Raw genomic sequence first — 15,305 nt, forward strand, 5'->3', positions numbered from 1 at the left:
TCCATCTTAATAAATCTCACCTAAAGTAAAGTATATTAGAAAGTTGCCTATCACTATTCAAGATCCAGCACGATTTGCATAAAACCAGATAACTATTTAATAAACTCCCTAATCACTAATAAATGCTGCGCTAGTAAGGTCCCTTTCACACGAGCGTGATTTCCGCGCGGGTGCAATGCGTGACGTGAACGCAAAGCACCCGCACTGAATCCTGACCCATTCATTTCAATGGGTCTGTGTACATGAGCGTTGTTTTTCACGCATCAGTTCTGCGTTGCGTGAAAATCGCAGCATGTTCTATATTCTGCGTTTTTCACGCAGCCCTGGCCCCATAGAAGTGAATGGGGCTGCGTGAAAAACGCATTGCATCCGCAAGCAAGTGCGGGTGCGGTGCGTTTTTCACTGATGGTTGCTAAGAGATGTTGTTTGTAAACATTCAGTTTTTTATCACGCGCGTGAAAAAAAACGCATCTAAACGCATTGCACCCGCGCGGAAAAAACTGAACAACTAAACGCAATCGCAGACAAAACTGACTGAACTTGCTTGCAAAATAGTGTGAGTTTCACTGAACGCACCCTGAACGCATCCTGATGAGCCAATCCGCAACGCCCGTGTGAAACCAGCCTAAAAATCCAGCTTTGCACAGACCCTACTTTCCTAGGATGTCGCCTGCCGCAGAGACGCAGATTTCTCAGTGCATAGCAGCATCACTTTCTCATGTATGACAGGGGATAATCCGATGCACATTGGGAAGGTTACAACTTTCTGTATTAATGCCAGGCATATTTTCCTCCTGCCGGCGTGCGCTACTACCACAGGCGCTGCCATCTACGTGTTCTAGATGAGAATGTATACACCAGGGTGAGTTCAAAGGCGGCGCTGAAATTGATTCCTGACACCGTTTTCATCTCTCGCTTTAGGTGAACATCTTTGCAGACCCTTCTGGTAGCACTGGGGTTAAGGGCAAGTAAAGCATTTCCTTCTATTGTCAATTGAACGAGCCATAGATCCCTCCTGTAGGGGCCCTCCCCTTTCCTCCTCTCTGTTCTTGTGACTGCTGCTACTCTCACTCTCTCCGACTGCCTTGACTGGATCTTGTGATGTTTCCAAGGAACTTTGCTGCAGGACGACATCCCTTTACTATGGTGTCCCAGCTGTAGGAACTGCCCGCCTAGGCACACACCACCGGTGAGTCTCTCCTTGCCTTCTATACGTGCCCAGCACTATGTCTTTTCTGCTGCTCCATATCCAGGCGTGCTGAAATCAATTTCCCTGTCTTGACTCATTTCCAGTGATATTTGTTGTGTTCTCGCAGAAGCCAAAAAATATATAACAAAATCGTTGTCCAACGGCCAATTTCTGGGGAAGAGATATGACAACCCACTCTCTTTCTGCACCAACCCTAAATACAATCCATATCTCGGGAAGTTTATCATGCGCCAAAAGTTTGTATAGCGTGCTTATCAGTTTCTGCAGGTTCCCAGCCCCTCCGCTGGTTATATTCCCATTGCACAACAGAAAAAAAGGTTAATTAAGTTCAGATTCTTCAGCCAAGAGGCTTTTCTGCGAGGAATTTGTTTATCTTCTTGTAAAATAATCTCACATTCCCTTAACCTGCAAGTGCTTTCTAGGAAAACCAGGCAGAGGAATTCCTCAAAACTGTATCCACCAGAACTAAATTTAGGGGATGACACTTCCAAGAATTATGATTGGGGATGATTTATGCCTTTATAGGCAAGAAACGACTGATAAGATAATAAAATCTTACACGATATTATTACACCTATTACATTATATTACATATAATACCCAATAACTAATGTACAGATAATAGAAATATTACATCTGTCCAGGGGTGCACCTCCAATGAAGGCCAGGTGAGGCAACCGCCTCAGGCAGCACCAGGTAGGGGCAAGGAGCGCTTTCATTGTATCAATGGGGTTAGGTCAAGAAATTGGCATTGGGGCGGGGGCACCGTTTCAGGCAGCAGAAAGGCTAGGTGCACCCCTGCATCTGTCCTGTTACATACTTGGTGTAACGTGCAGTAGAATAACTGGTCCATACCGCAATGTGTGTGTATTAGAGATGGATCAAATACATTCAGATCCACTGATAAAGGCAATATATACAACAGAGGTAAGTTTGACCATGTAGCAGTGTTGAATATGTTAAGCTACTACTTTTGCTGTGTGTGGATTGCGGGTAAACCTATGCAAAACAATAAAGAAAAACAGTTACTGTAAGTGACTCATTTAACTCTGCTACATATGTATAAAGTCAGTACAGTAGTGTCTTCATTGCAGATCATTTGATTGTCAACTAAACCGCCAGTCTTATTTGCTATGGGTCCTGTATGATAATTATTGCCTGCTTATTACTGTATGTAGCTCCAACATATTCTGTAGCGCTGTACAGAGGATGCACCTCCTCCGGCCCTTGACAGTAATACAGCTGACAATCTAATTGACCTGAAACGTACACAGGACAGCAGTAAACCTTCCAGGCATGGGTACTATCATTTAGAGATTGCACAGCTGATAAGATACCTACTATCTGTAGCTGATTTTGGCAGATACTTAGATGTGGTAGAGCTGAGTTTGGCATTTCACTGTTGAAATAATGAAGTCATTTTACTAGTGGTCCCATGGAAAACCAGAGATAATTCACCATAAGATCTGAACACGTCGTCATATCGTGGAGTATCATTAGTTGTGATTTTACTCAGGACTGCAGGTAAACCTACTGTATTACCATAAACCTACTGGGTTGTAACACTACACACTATTTCAGCTCTGCTACATGTCTAAGAGACTACTTACTTGATGTATCCACTTAGGATGGATATGAAGACATCGTTCTCTGAGTGATGACTGAACCACTAACATACCTGAAGTGATGGGTCTACTTGACCAAGAACAGATGGTATTTGTTATGGGTCCAACCCTGTATATTAAGAGTTTACCTGGTACTTACCTATTTCACTGCTCTCTCCTTTGACTAGGATCATGGTGTATCATCATCTGTGGTTTTACATAGGACTGCAGGTTCACGTTCTCAATTCTTATTTGAATTTGAGAGAGTGATTTGCAAGAGATAAAACTTGAAGGAGTTTAAGGGGTTCTCCAAACCTGTGCCCAAAAACCTTCTTTCAGACACTCGGAGAAGTACTTGCCCTTCCATCTCTCCGACGAATCTGCCATGTCAGCTGGGATCATGTGACCGTCCTACTGGTGCCAAACTCTTCCTCTGACGTCATGACCGGATGTGCTCTTCTTTCTTCCTGTTCAGCTGCATAATTAAGATGGAGCTGAACAAGAGTAAGAGGAGGCACAAAGTCAGAGGAAAGGCCTGTATCCCAGCCGGTGTCGCTGAATCGGTGGAACGACGGGAGGGCAAGTACTGCCCTGTCTTCTCTCCACGGGTCAGCTGAAAGTGGTCTTTTAGGCACAGGCCCGGAGGACCCCTTTACTTGCATAGTTTATAGGGTCACATGTAGAAGATGCTGATGTGAAGGAATGTGGTCCTCATCCTCAAGTCTCCATGTTGTCTCTTCTACATACATGTGCTCCCAATCTGGAACTGGAAATTTTTGAGGGTTCATAATAGTTTTTCTTGAAAAAATCAACAGTGAAGCTGGGAGAGGGGTGAGGTAATGAAGGTCTGTTTGTGGAAACGTCTTGCTAGCCCTCTGGCATTAAACACATGAGAGAGTCATAACCCAGGAGTGTGGCTTTTAAGCATCTCTGACTCATTTTTGCTGAGGAAGCAGACAATACTTATGTCAGCGAGGCGGAGTCTGTCATAAAATCACTTGTACGCGCCATGGTCTAGTTTTCATTTTTAATATCGGAAACACAGGTCTCACTGTCTGTGATCCCGATGACCAACGTTACTATGGTCTGCAAGGCAGAAAGCGTCCAATGATGTCAGATGTACAGCGGAGGCAGCAGACATACATCAGTAGCAAAATGGATGACTGTTCTCTGTGCCTCTGGCTCCCATACAAACACACACAAACCCTTTCCAAACATTATAATACTGATGAGGTCGGATTAATCCCAGCTAGCAGGAATTCACAAGCAGCAGATTTAGTCGCAGACATTTCTGTGACTGTCCCATGCCTCTGAATGGGGTTTTGAAGAAATGCTTAGATGAATCTATAGTCTTAAATAAATGGAGCTGCTTTTCAATATACCCTTAGGGATAGTACCAAATTTTGTTGACAGTGTGAGGCAAGTACACTTTTACGGGTGTACACTAAAGTCTTCTCCATCTGTGTGTTAGGAAAAAAGGGATAAGCAAATAGTATTTCTCCCATTATACTGAAATATAACCCACCCATCCTCTTTGCATATTCTTTTCCTATGAAGCATTGCTACCAAGTCACCATAAACTCCTCATCTAGAGACTTACCCAGGCACCCGTGTCGCTCCTGATCCCCTCGCTGCCACCGCTGCATATTCCCGCCACATGGATCAAAACATCCGACGATGGGTGAATCAGCTAATAGCAGGACGTGACGAGGATGAGCCTCCCTAGCATCACAGGTGACACTAGGGAGGCTCATCCCAGTCGCGGCCTGCTATTGGCTGCTCCCCCCATCGCTGGATGTTTTGAGCGACGCGGGTGCCGGGAGCAGGTAAGTATAATATATATGAGGGGCCCGGGCACTGGGGGAAATGTTTTAGACATTGGATAACCCCTTTAAGGACAGCCAGTACCTCCCCAAAGCTGGTTACAGCTGCCAAATGCCTTATTAAATTCAATTTGAATGTCACTTATTATATTCTTTTCCATTTGAATGTCACTTTATCTATTTTTGGTGTTCACTTTCCACATTGTTTTGTCACTAGGATTTTTCAGGGTTGTGGTATCCTTATGGGCAACCTTTTGAGGTCTGAAGGAGGTATGTGTGGCTATTAGGTTCCTCACCCCTCTACAAACCCCTTGGCTTCCCCACCCAGAGAGGAGCCAGATCTCGACTGAGGCTCTTGGCCAACACCTCAGGTGGAAGCCAGAGCAAGATGGGTTCTTCCTTGGCTGAAGATGGTCATTAGTCCCTGACTCTTGCAAGAGCCTTGTGGCCCGGAGGGGTGGGGAATGGGTTATGGGGGGGCATCTCTTACGGAGAGATAGATGCCCCCCCCCCCCCTTTAAGATAGATACTAGTGCACTTTTTGTGTTGCACAGGGTAAAGAAAGTAATGTTCTTAGCCTTTCAAAAAAAAAAAAAATGCCTCAAGCAATACTGCAGAGGAAGTGTATTGTTACACATCTCTCATTACAATTAGTGGTGGACCAAAGCAACTACAGTATGCAGCATAGGTGCAGGCTATATACCCAGCGTATACATTTGCTTGTAATCATCAAGCACCCCGAGTGCAACATAAACAGAGTCTAAAATGACTTGGTCTGAGTGAGACTATGACAAATATTGTAGAGGAGCTAATTTAATTAAAGAAAAAAGCTAAAATAGTGAAAGATTACCATTTATTTAAAGACAATGGGGGGGGGGGACTATCGATAGTGTTGCTATGAATGAATCTACAAAATTTGTGGAAACTGTGACAACTTCTTCAAAATCTGACATGTTAACTTTGATGTGCCTTGCTTGGCATCAGGGGCGGATTGGCCATAGACCTTCCAGGGAAATTTCCTGGTGGGCCGATGCCCAGGAGACGCCTAGACCTGCCTCACGGCCGGCCAGTGGAAGATTTTGGGGACATATTTGTGCTGCTGGCAGTATTTTGTGATGGACTGTGGTATTTGGCTCTGTTGAGGTGGTATAATGTGCCACAATATGGTATTGCTGGCCCTGGCTTCCATCAATTTGGACCCGACTACAACATGGGACCACTCTTAGTATTTTTTCCAGGGCCACTTTAAGTTCCCAGTCTGCCCCAGGCCGTCCCAGTTAGACACTTGTGCCCGATCATGGCTTACAAAGATTTACATGAATATTTTGCTTGACAAAAATTTAGCTTGTCTAAGCTGTGGTCCATTCGCAGCCACTTTCAAAACTCCAGCAATCACCCTCTGCCAGTGAACTGATCCTGTTTTTTCGGTCGCCCATAAGTTACTAAGTAACATAATTGTGAATGAATTCTATGCAATATGTTTTCATTAAAAATTATGTTTCATTGACTTAAGAGTGACCTAAAGCTAGAGCTGACCCTCCACCTGTTTACCTTTACGTTCCACCGAGGGATTAGTCATCGTATTGTGTATAATATGATTTATTTAATCATAAAAATAGAAAAGTCAAGTATTTTGCTCCTCTGGACAAATCTTTCCTCGAATCTGCGATGCCCATGAGATTTCTTAACTAGATGATTCAGTTCCCCATTCACTTCTTTACAGGGGTCTGTATCACTCAAATGTTTAATGCAAACCAGATGGGCTTGAGAACTGCAACAAACACTGCAAGGGGCCACGACTTACCTCAAGGCCATGCTGTGTGCATTCTTTATATTCCTGCTGGCGACCGGAGAAAGTCTTTCGTCTTTAATCCTGACAAAAAATGCATGTTTTCTTCATAGGCAGCTCATTTCTTCCCTTTGACAAGTTTATACATCATATTGCCATGTAGTAAATGCTCATTAGACACTATACTCATTTCCGGTTACCTTTTATACATGGCCATTTTAAAACCACACAGTTAAGCTTAAATTGGTTTCAACTTTTTGCCTTTGGTAAGTCAGCAAAAAATTAAGGTTTTTGTGGGAGAGAGTGTCTGCCAAAAAATTAAAGCAAATATCCGACTTTGAACACCCTTTAAGGGTTTAGCTATAGAATGAATCTACGATAAAGTTCAGTAACTTTGCAGATATTTTGCCTTACTTAGCTCGTGCTGATCCCTGGTTACTGGAGATAAGCAGATTGCTTTGATTCAAATCGTTTTCGGCTCAAATTTTCCCTAAATTTGGGTTGAAACCAAATCTGAATATTTGCCTAATTGATTCGGGCAAAAAAAGGCATCAACCATTTTTCAGATCGGAAAACAGGAAAGATCCTGGCAGTTGTATACATACAGGCTGGCATTTTCTGCCAAAAAATGAAAATTTAACTATTAACTAATAACTATTTAAAAAACGAAATTTAAAAATTCTCACAGTGCACTGTGCCTTTAAAGAGGCTTTTTGTTACCACCAATAGCCATCCATTTACCCATGGCTATGTATGTCGCTGTCACTTTGACATTACTAATGCAGTCTTGGTGTTAAAAAGATGGAAAGGGGGTACATAGAGTCCTAGGAGACACCACCTCTCAGGCCAATTGGGGGACTTTCAGGTCAAATTTATTACTGACCCAAAATAATATGGCTAATTGATGTAGCCCAATCAAATCCAAATCAAGAAATTAGCTCATTGCTACTACTTACAACTCATATTATGGTCCAGAGCTGCATTCACAGTACCGCTCGTCATCCCTGGAAACAGACGACAAGCCTGCAGTCAGACACATCTGTAACAGCATAACAGACCTCCTATTCTATATATCTGTGATGGCTAACCTCCGGCACTCCAGCTGTGGTAAAGCTACAACTCCCAAGATGTACACTTGCTTGGCTGTTCTCAGAACTCCATAGAAATGAATGGAGCATGCTGGGAATCGTAGTTTCACCACAGCTGGAGTGCCGGAGATTAGCCATCACTGCTATTTACTGTAGCAGTCAGAGTAGGTGAAGATTACAGCTCCGAAGCCTGCAGAATTCAAAATGTAGTCTCTAAACTATAAAAAAAATTGTATCAGTACAAGAAAAGTAAATCAGTGTGTTCATGAAGATTTTGCTGTTTTAGGCGATTCATACTATGATTAAATACAACAAAAATAAAAATTCTCACTTGCTCCATTGGATCATGTGTCACTTTGGGCTAGGTTCACCTCACATTTTTCCCATCCGTTTAACGTATGCAAAAAATGTATACGTTAAACGGATTCCTCAGACTGATGCCATACAGTGGCATCCGTTCACCATAGAGTTACATTGTTAAAAATAAAATATCAGTTTTTTTTTTACTGTACTGTGCAGGATACAAGAACATGGTGTGCTGTGTTTTTATATGTTTTTTTGTAACGTATACATCAAACGGAGGCATATAACGTGATGTGAATGCTTACAGGTTCTCTTCCAGGAGCATTGCATCTAGGGCAGAATATCTCCAACGAACAACACATACTAATGATAGCCTGTACCAGATGTCCATCACCTCCTGCACGCAGCTCTGTCAGATTGTGCATGAAGTTAGCAGTGGGTAGAAATTGTGAAATTGCCTCAAATTTATCAAAATTCTGTTAGCGGCATGACAGATTTGGGGCTTCTCAGTAGGCATGTTAGACCCAGTTTTTTTCCTACGGGATGGCATTAATGGTGCATTTTATTAAATTGGAGGCATTTGGATTGCATCATCCCTTGTCCATTTTGTAGCCACTTTTCAATTGGTTGATGTAGGAGTAAAAAAGAGTCTAAAACGCCATATTTTTCAATGCATTTACAAGACACTTTTATAAGCACACCGCAAGCTCCTTTCCATTCTGTCTGCCATAGTTCCCCCCCTACCAGACGGACAAACATTGTTGATCTCTGGTGCTTAGTACAATCAGACAGCACTCCAAATGATGTGATGAAATAATTAGTGAATTTTATTCAGCTGGACATGATGCACAACAATTTAAGGTAACGTTTCGGGCTAAACAGTAGCCCTTCATCAGGCCCAGTCATGCCCACATGAGAGGAACACCGGCACCAATCTCTGGTGTCACACTTCATATCTCAGTAATGGAAAACTGGTAAAAATTAGCAACCAGTTATGCCATTAGTAAAATGGTTTCATAATACTCTGTGTACGTCCATCTGCAGGCTCCACGCTGGTTCCCAGTAAGTGACGGCCTTTATTTACTGGTGTATTTACGGCACATGCCCATTTTTCATATTTGTTTGGTTTTCCTGCTCGGAGCACAAAGATTAATTATGATTCAATGGCTTTAGTAATAACTCATTGCATAAGGGCCGCTGATGAATGAGGTTTGGAGAGTTGTTTCGGGGCTGATTTCGCTTCTCGCTATGACTTTTGCCTACAAGTGGTAACAATTATAAGAAGACTCAGCAGCGCAGTATAGGAGGATGTTTAATTCCCGGATGGTGATAAATTATGTGTATGTATTCACAACGCTTTCATATTAAATCACTTCATTATAAAGTGATTGATTCTGCATGGGTTGCTTAATACAATGACTTAAAGCCAACGTGGTGCCCAATCTGTGATGCCGTAGTCCATAGCAATCAGGCAGACACTTGCTTTCATCAGTCTTCCTAGTTGCAGATGAAGCAAACCTAAATGCTGATTGGTTTTTATGGGTCACCGTATTGTGCTAATCTTCATGAGGCTCCAATTACCCCCCCCCCCCCCATGCACTTCCCAAGGCACCAATGAAGCTGTCATACTCCTGCATCCCATAAGAATATCATCTAAATGAATTGCATAGAAGAAAAACATGGAGAAAGTTTGCCCTTGATCTGTGGTTTCTATAAAAAGGTGGTTTAGTTTTGGTATTAAAAATCTAAAAGTGATATTAGATTATATAATTTGGATGTAAATTAATGTTATGCAGTGAGTACTGCATAGGTGAATGAACATGTCTCATCCATGGGTAGAGGTGAGCACATTCATTAAAGGGCAGATTTGCACCTATGACACTGGCTGACCTGTTCCATGTACACTCGGCAGCTGAGAAAAATGATGTTTTATTATATGCAAATGAGCCTCTAGGAGCAATGGGGGTGTTGCCGTTACACCTAGAAGCTCTGCTCTTTCTGCAACTGCTGCCCCCTCTGCACTTTAATTGACAGGACCAGGCAGTGAAAATGCCCCAATACCTTGTCCTGGTAATCAATGGAGAGGGTGCAGCAGTTGCAGCCTCTACGTGTAACAGCAACGCCCCCATTGCTCCTAGAGGCTCATTTGCATATATAAAAACTTCATATTTCTCAGCAGTGCGGGCGCATATGAACATGGAACCAACACAGATGTCTTCAGCTGCCAAGTGCACATGGAACAGGTCGGCCAGTTTCATAGGGGCAAATCTGCCACCCTTTAAAATTCCTTTAGGGTCTTAATCGACTAAATGAGATGCCTGAATAAATTCAACCAGAATTACAAGTGCCCGGATTGCCTGCAAATATCTCTCTCTCTCTTTTGAAATAACAAAATTTGAATTGATTAATTTTCTTATCTTTATCATGGGTCCTCTTCTTTGAAAATAATTGATTGATGTATAGTTTTCTTGGAAAAGATTCAGTAAAACTTGTAATTATTAAAAGAAAAATGAAAAAATGTATGCTTTGAAGTCCAATGTGCGGTTCTACTCGTTGATTTCCTAATTTCGTTCCCTATACGAGGAACCTCCTACTGGACTCCTAAGCATAGAATGAGCCAGGGAATTAACCCTTTCCTGACCAGGCGATTTTCCATTTTTGGGTTTTTTACTCCCGGTCTTCATTCAAATAGTCATATGAGGACTTGTTTTTTGTGCTACAAGTTGTACTTTCTAATGGCACCATTTAATATTGCATAATATTGCAAAATTCCAAATTAGGTAGAATGGGAAAAAAATGATATTCCACCACAGTTTTAATGGTTTTGTTTTTGTGGCGTTCCCTATATGGTAAAACTGAATTGTTACCTTCATTCTTCAGGCCAGTGCGATTACAACGATACCACATTTATATAGTTTTTCTTATTTTTCTTATGTCTTAATACTAAAACAAAATACAAACTTTGGAAACAAATATTTTTTTTCATAGCCATACTCTGACTTCAATAACTTTTTTGCTGTTATTTCTATGGAGAAGTGTGAGGGCTCTTTTTTTTAGATAATTATGTATCCAGCTGGCGGCCATGAGGAGGGCTTGGGTGGCCCACTGGGTCACGGCCAGTCTGCCCTGATAATGCAGTAGCCCGGAGAGGGGGCAGTACAAAGTAACACCTTGTCAATGTTTCTTATGGCTAGCTTTCCATGTGCCTGGTTTCCAGCAGACGGCATAGGTCTGGCAGAGTCCTAGAGACAAAAATGGAACTTACCATTTCATTATTTTTTCCCCCTTTGAGCAGAATTGGTCTAGCCCAATTTTCCACTTAGGGAGGAGGTTTCAGGAAGTTGAGTTAGTTACAGTTGGACTCTTAAGGGACAAGACATGGTGCAGCGAGGGGATGTGTTGCTGCAGGAGCCTGGAAAGCAGCTCCTAGAGCACCACGCTCCTTGCTTTTGACTGAACTATAGACTTTATCTACATTAGAGGGAAAACAGACAATAGACACCCTACTCATTGAATAGATAAGAGACTTTATCCAGATAGGAACCAAGAGAAGCATTTGGGCCAACTACCGCCACCTTGCACCCTGCTGTGAAGTGAATTCCAGCCAAGTAAAGAAATGTTTTTTTTTTAAATTACATTCAGTAAACTACGTTAACGTTTCCCAGTCTGGACTTCTTTGTCTACTTCAACTGAATTATTACAATGAGTGCCCCAGGGAGCCCCAGTATATTCATGCTGAGGTCTGCGAATGGTATAATATAGCCTAATGTAGAGTCCTTGTGTCACGGTGGTCCCACCTCATGCTGCCACTTCCTGGGGGTCGTCCATTGCAATAAGTGAGTTGAAGCAAAGAAATCCAGACTGGGAAACTTGCAATGTAGTTTACTGAATAAACTTGGTAATACACAAAAGAAAATTCTTTACCTGGCTGGAATTCACTTCACTTGGTACCAGCAGGGTGCAAGGTGGTCGGTTCTCTAGTGGTTGCCCTGCAGTGATGGCAACACATAAATAATTCACATGACAACCAATCACCGGTTTAAAGGAGTTCTCTGAAATGTTGATATTGATCACATCAGTTGGGTCCACCTCCCAGCACCTACTGTACAAAGAAGCTGTGTAGCTTCATGAGCACTTAGGCCTCTTTCTAGGCCATGTAACATCACATCCATTGGTCACATGGTCCAGGCGCAGCTCAGTCCCATTTAAGTGAATAGGATTTATTTTATTTATTTTATGCACTTATACAGTGCTACTATATTCTGCAGCACTTTACAGACATTAGCAACCAACTGTCCTCAATGGGGCTCATAATCTAAGGTCCCTATCAGTATGTCTTTGGAGTGTGAAAGGAAACCGGAGTACCCAGAGGAAACCCACGCAAACACAGGGAGAACATACAAACTCCATGAAGATGTTGTCCTTGGTCAGATTTGAACCTAGATGTTGTCCTTGGTCAGATTTGCTAACCACTGAGCCACCGTGCTGCCCATTGAGTTGAAATACCAAGCACAGCCACTATCCAATGGATGGCTCTGTGATTGGTAAGCTCTAGAGAGGCAGTGGTGCTGACCAGAGGTTATCATCAGGGGTGCCAGCTGTCGGACCCCCACCGGTCTTATATTAATGAGCTATGCTGAGGATAAGCCATCAATATGAAAATCCTGGAGATACAATGACCACTTTTCTCATTAAGTTTCTGATTCCTGGTAATACCCTGTTCTCGTATATTAATAATATTACTTCTTTACTGCAAGTTCAGAAAGAATTGGAAGGATGCAGACCAACACAAAAGAATCTTTCAAGTACATCCAGGCGTTTCATGAGATACAAGATTGGCAGGGAATGCTAGAGCAGAGGTCATGTTCTGAAGGACATATGAGAAACTAATACAGAAGGCAAAAACCCCTTTCATCCATAGTGCATGGGAAACGCATCAAATATAAGGCAATGGAATATTGTTTATGCTACAATAAGTACGGCTTATTTATGGCTCTACTTAGGTTTTTCCTTACAGATCTCCTTCTCCTGAACATCTAGATTTTTCTAATAAATTAATGCCAGTTTTATGGCACACAAAAGTAGCAATTTTTTTGTAGGCAGCATTTTGAGATTTTCCACCACTCATTCCAGTTTTTAAAAAACAGTATAGGGGAAGCCCGTCACATTTAACATACAAGTATTTTAGGAAATTATGGATTTCAGTTTTTGGCACAGCACCAGAAGGTACACATTTATTAAGAGGGGTATGCCTTTTCATAAATTTAGCACATCTTGCTCCATCAGTTTTTTTTAGACTGGTGTATGAAATGGCAATCTTTCATAAATGTGCCCCTATGTTTGTAGCAATTTTCTAACAACTGTGCCAAAAATGCGAAATTTCAAAGATATCAATGGTTTTATAACGTCTTGGGCTGCCTTTTCCACAGCTCATCACACACCTAAATACAGTAGCAATCCTCATCTTAATCCTTAAAGGAGTATTCCCATCTCAGACAATGGGGGCATATCACTAGGATATGCCCCCATTGTCTGATAGGTGCAGATCCCTGAGGTGAAGGCGAAGCCTAACACAAGGCCGGCAAAGTGGTGGCAGGCGGTGCTGGGTCTGGCCACCATTAAGCCTTCCTATTGGGCCGCCAAAAATAGCCAAGTGGCACGCATACGAGCTCTAGCCTTAGATTGTTCTATCTTATTCATTTCAGTATTTTCTTAACTTCATGGTATGATACACACTGATAATATACTCTATCTGGTGGGTATGCTGTCCCCTCAGATGGATTGGCACAGCTTTCACTACAGTATATCATTGACCTCTATCTAGACTGCTTCATGTTTCCATATCCATTCCTAAAGCATTAGCTAACCGTTTATGTGCTTTGAGTCTAATTTATGACATTAGAATCATGACTGACTTCTCTTCATACTAGATCCATGACAGGTATGACAGATCTGTTCAGTGAGCTACGTATAATGGGTCTGTCAGGTTTCCATTGTGGTTCTGGTATGAGTGCTCTGTTCTTACCTTTAAAAATACTGGAACCAGACAGTGGAAACCTAAAATAGTAATGGTCCCCGTACATATTAGTCTATTGATAGATGAAGGTTTATGTACACATAAATGTTTTTGTCATGTGTCTTGATGACATAAACAGCTTGAAATGCTTCTCTCCAGACATAGACTACCTGCACTCCTCTGTCTTGGGCTTGGCCTTTAGTGTGAATTTGTGCCAAGTGTATGATACAAGAACGGATCATTTCCGATGCTACTAATGCAAATTGCTAAAATGGAACCTTTTTTATATGTTAACAGATCATTTTGATCACAGTGCAATATATGGTAATAGATTATCATATGGAACTGTACCTCTACCTGCCTTTGGTGATATTAAGCACTATCTTGCCTTATGTCCATCATGCCGGTTAGTGGACTGGTCATCATTATTTGTGAATATGGTGCTGGCTATCCCATAATGTTAATGCAGTTTGAATGGAATGTGCCATGGTGCTTCAACTTTGTCATATAGGGCCTGATTCCAGGAACCACATAGAGTGGCATGAAAAAGTTTGGGCACTCCTGGTCAAAATTACTTTTACTGAGAACAGATAAGCAAGTTCAATATGAAATGATCTCCAAAAGGCAAAAAGTTAAAATTAAAATTTTCAAAATAACAAAAAATCAAAAGGGCCCAAAACAAAACTTTGGGCACTCTGCATGCTTAGTACCTAGTAGCACCCCCTTTGGCAAGTATCACAGCTTGTAAATGCTTTTTGTACCCAGAAAATAGTCTTTCATTCATTCTTCCTTGCAAAAGTCTTCCAGTTCTCTGAGATTCTTGCTCGCTTGAGGTCTATTCAGAGATTTTCAGTTGATGTTCAGATCAGGGGACTGCGAGGGCCATGGTAAAACCTTCAGCTTGCTCTTTTTCAGGTAGTCTATTGTGGATTTTAATGTTCCTGGTACAATTGGCTGCAACACAATTCTGTGCCCTTTTTTCTCCACACATGCCTTTGCACATTGTGGCCAAAGAGTTCTATTTTAACCTCATCAGTCCACAGAACTTGTTTTTAAAATGCATCAGGCTTGTTTAGATGTTTTATTGTAATCTTATGACGCTAAATGTTGTGGTGAGGACACAGAAGACTGCTGATGACTCTTCCATGAAGGCCATATTTGTGGAGATAGTGCTTAATATCACCAAAGGCAGGTAGAGGCTATATCCTCTTATAACCTTCTCCTGCTTTGTGGGACTCAACCCTTTTCATTTTCAGATTGTTAGGCAGCTGCTTAGAAGAACCCATGACCTGTTTTTTGGGACAAGGTTACAGGAGTCTAGGTATTTATATAGCTATGAAATTTGCGTCACCTGGCCTTTCCTAACGAAGATTGTGAACAAGCCTTAACCTTAACAAGCTATTTAAGGTCTGAGACCTCAGTCAAAGTTATCTGAACGCTCAAATTTCATTGGTTTTACTGTTTACTTTTGC

At 41.9% G+C, this 15,305-nt stretch overlaps 1 protein-coding gene across 2 annotated transcripts in view; it reads left to right on the top strand.

Annotated features, from left to right (window-relative positions):
- The first annotated feature begins 1,053 nt into the window (after positions 1-1,053).
- HDAC7 (histone deacetylase 7) overlaps positions 1,054-15,305 on the top strand; it is a 346,419-nt gene continuing 332,167 nt past the window's right edge. For both annotated transcript variants that reach the window (XM_044286038.1, XM_044286041.1), the window contains exon 1: positions 1,054-1,189. The gene's annotated coding sequence lies outside the window, so the exon portion shown is untranslated. The remainder of the gene's footprint in view (positions 1,190-15,305) is intronic.

Source organism: Bufo gargarizans, chromosome 3 (genome assembly GCF_014858855.1).
Source record: "Bufo gargarizans isolate SCDJY-AF-19 chromosome 3, ASM1485885v1, whole genome shotgun sequence".
In the NCBI taxonomy this organism is placed as follows: domain Eukaryota; kingdom Metazoa; phylum Chordata; class Amphibia; order Anura; family Bufonidae; genus Bufo; species Bufo gargarizans.